The following is a 3,573-nucleotide window of genomic DNA, read 5'->3' as shown; positions in this document are numbered from 1 at the left end:
GATGGATGGAGTAGATTTCTCAAAAATATCAAGGTGGCCCCACTTAGCATTCCATCTCATAAACATTAATTGTGGGAAAGGCTTCCGCGAGAAATCCGCGTCTCCAATCCGCGCTCAATTAAACAGCTCAAATTGTGGGACCCACTGTAGTTAGGTCACCACCCCATTGAATATTTCTAATATATGATCAATGGATACTTGTTTGCTGAAATCCAACCAATGGATATCTTCCATTTTAAGCGTCTACTAGGTCATCATTAATTCCCTAGCTAATTAGTCAATCAAATAAATCCATTTTTCCTTTGATCCATCCAGAATGGGCCCCACAATCTGGACGGTTTATTTTTATGTCGTTTGTATGTTACATGTTCAATTCGATAGTGCCTGTGTATCAACCATCACAAACTACCGGAGCATCAAAGTCTTTCTACCGTTGAAACGCCAAAGTTTGAATTTGAATGAAAGTGAATTCATCAATCCAGAGGAGTGAAACGCTACCGTTCTTTCATCATTGCAAATTGCAAATGGTCTACACAAACACACCACATTCCTTTAATTACCACGTTTTACCGCCTCTGGGAAAAAAACACAAACACCTCATCTCACAGCTCCTATCCTACCATTTTGCCAGAATCAAAGCGTCTTGAATGGAATCATCTGGCATCAAAGCAGGCAGAAACATGGTGCTTGAGCTTTCACCTGAGGCGGCAACGGATCCGAACACTATTACACTGTTCGAAAAATGGCCATTGCAAGACATCACCAATAGCTTCATCTGGGAAGTAAGCAATTATCTTTTTCTCAATCCTTTATTTCAATTATTTCGCAATATTGGGATTTGAATCCTTGCCTCCGTGATTGACTCTCAGAAATTTCAACACGAGGTCTTGGTTCTAGTATCCATAGGTGGTGAAATCCAATTACGGCATGAGTGCCGGTGTGTGTGTATACATGGAAATGGTATTGAGGTCGACCTCATGGGAACTTTCCATGAGGTCGAGCTATGTGAGCCCCACCATGGTGGGTGTGTGTCGAACATCTACTTCATCAGTCAGATGCATCATTACATGGCGGACCATGGGCTTAAAAATCAAGTGAATCCATGACTTGGGTGGGCCACACCATATACAACCGTTGAGAGGGGTTACCCTCCCATTAAAACATTCATAATCATTTATTGGGCCCACAGAGATGGGGTTCACAATTCCAGCCCATCCATTGTGTGTGTACAAAAATCGGAACTCAGGTGGGCCATACCATCTAAAACCATGTGAAGACATGCCTAAAATATATAAAAGTACCTGGTGGGGCCCATCTGAGTTTTAAATGCAGCCGAAACTTGGACTGGCCCCTCATCCAAATGCGACACACATGATGGATGGTCTGGATTTGTGAACCATATCTCGATGGGCCCAATAAACGAGTATGAATGTTTTAATGGGAGGATAACCCATCTCAACTGTTGTATATGGTGTGGCTCACCCAAGTCATACATTGACTTGAGTTTTAAGCCCATGGCCGACCATGGAATGGTACATCTGACTGATGGGATAGATATTCAACACACATCACAGTGGGGCCCACACAGCTCGACCTAATGAGAAGTTCCCATGAGGTTGATCTAATAGTACCATTTTCCATATATTTGCGTGTGTCATTTGTCATATGGGTCATGATGCAAGGAAACATTTTCACTATAATTATAGTGCAAACGAGTTTTGTGGGCCCCACTGGGATGCGTTCATGACATCCGCTTCGATCATCATGCACACAATCCCTTTTTGGCCATGCCCCAAAATTGAAGCCAATTCATGATTCTAGTGGGCCACATGAGCAAGAATAGTTGGAAGGGAGAGGGAGTGCATAACAGTCCGAGTGGATGTCATCAACACATCATGATGGAGCCCACATAGATCATTTGCACCACAATTGTGGTGAAACGGTTGCACTTGATCATTTTCCTTCACGAATGTAATTCATAGGGAAAGAAAGGTTGGTCTGGTGGGTCATCACATGGATGGACATTGAATGAAATAGGAGTAATTGGACGATGATCCAATCGTCAAAACTGTCGTGAACATGGATTGACGACTCATCCGAGTCAACTCGGACAACTCGCTCCCTGACTCAAATTAAGGAGCCGCGACTCGACTAAGGAGAGAATGGGTCAGTCCAAATCCCCAAATATGAATAGGAGGATGACCCATCCACCTCATGGCCCACTAAATCAACATCCATGATCAATACACAAAACAACACATGTACACTGATTTTCTGAAGTGCACTTCATGAAGTACCACAGCATTCCTCGTAATAAATAAAGCTTTGTAAAAAAAAAAAAAAAAAACAGGCCATAGACAACGAAGCTTTCGAGACAACAACCTCTATAGGAAATAGGAGGTACAATGATGAGAACTCAGCTGGAAATCCGACTCGAAAGGTGAAAGGACGAACAGGGGGCACTCCGAAGGCGATTCTTGCCCATGGAACTGGGAATGTTCTGAGAAAGGAATTTAGATAGGCATGATTTCATCTCACAGTAGGGCTAGTAGAACCTGAATATGGTAGAGCCATGTAGCTGCAGTATACTTGGCAAGGAGATTTATCATTCACGATGGTCCACCTTAAGTAGACATAAATAAGATGATCCTAGCCATCTGATCATTGACATCCAAATATGATAAATAAAACCGGTTGATGTTGAAAAAAAAAAAAAATGATATCTCGGATTGTTTGTACGTGTGATTTTTTATATACATGGGTCATCCATTATAGGTCCCACTGGATGGACAGTCCTGATTGATGTGTTCATGCCACGGGGCTCTACCATATTCTAGTTCCAAAACTGGCTTCTATTACACCCATCATTCATTTCCCTCAAGTATGTTAAGTAATAGAGGTTGATTAGAGCTTGGAATATTTTATTTATGTGTATGATTGCTTATTGGAAGAGTTATACTATGTAATGTAAAAGCCTGGCTGGTTTGGGTTATTCTTCATTTATCATTTGAATCTTGAAAATAGTTTTGAGAGGAGTTATTTGATACTCTGGTTGCCTATGACCCTTGACACACAAGCACTAATAAATAATACACATGGCATATATTAACCTAAATTAAACGGAAGCGGATTGCGTTCGAATCTACTCGGACAATAATTGTCCGGCCACAACTCCTGTGAGGCCCACCTTGATGTATCTATTTATCCACGCAGTCCATCCATTTTCTTAGATCAAGAAGCAAGTGGACCACACTAGAGATGACTCTTTCATTTAATGCATCCACCAAGCTCACTATTTGGTGTGGTCCACTTGAAAGTTGGATCTACTTCATTTTTGGGCTCATAACTTAAAATGATTTGAGAAAATGGATGGACAGAATGGATAACAGATACATCACGGTGGGCCCCACAGGAGCTCTTGTCAGGTGGCTTATTGTTCCGGCCAGATTAGGATGCAATCCACTTCCAAATGGTGGACATTAAATCAGTACTGGTAGTATAAAATCAGGTTGGTTGAACAATCCTAACCTCAGATTGGTGGACACTTATTTATTAAAATAAGATTTGATATTT

General features: G+C 41.5%; 1 long non-coding RNA gene across 2 annotated transcripts; it reads left to right on the top strand.

Moving 5' to 3' along the window:
* The first annotated feature begins 343 nt into the window (after window positions 1–343).
* On the top strand, window positions 344–3,046 carry LOC131234922 (uncharacterized). 2 transcript variants are annotated; one of them, XR_009165840.1, is made up of 3 exons: window positions 344–527; window positions 632–782; window positions 2,351–3,046. It is a non-coding gene; the product is annotated as an uncharacterized LOC131234922 (long non-coding RNA). The 2 variants fall into 2 exon arrangements; XR_009165839.1 differs by having other exon boundaries at window positions 344–782.
* The last annotated feature ends 527 nt before the right edge of the window (window positions 3,047–3,573 follow it).

Source organism: Magnolia sinica, chromosome 19, assembly GCF_029962835.1.
Source record: "Magnolia sinica isolate HGM2019 chromosome 19, MsV1, whole genome shotgun sequence".
NCBI classification, from domain to species: domain Eukaryota; kingdom Viridiplantae; phylum Streptophyta; class Magnoliopsida; order Magnoliales; family Magnoliaceae; genus Magnolia; species Magnolia sinica.
This window is presented reverse-complemented; position numbering and strand designations above follow the sequence as displayed.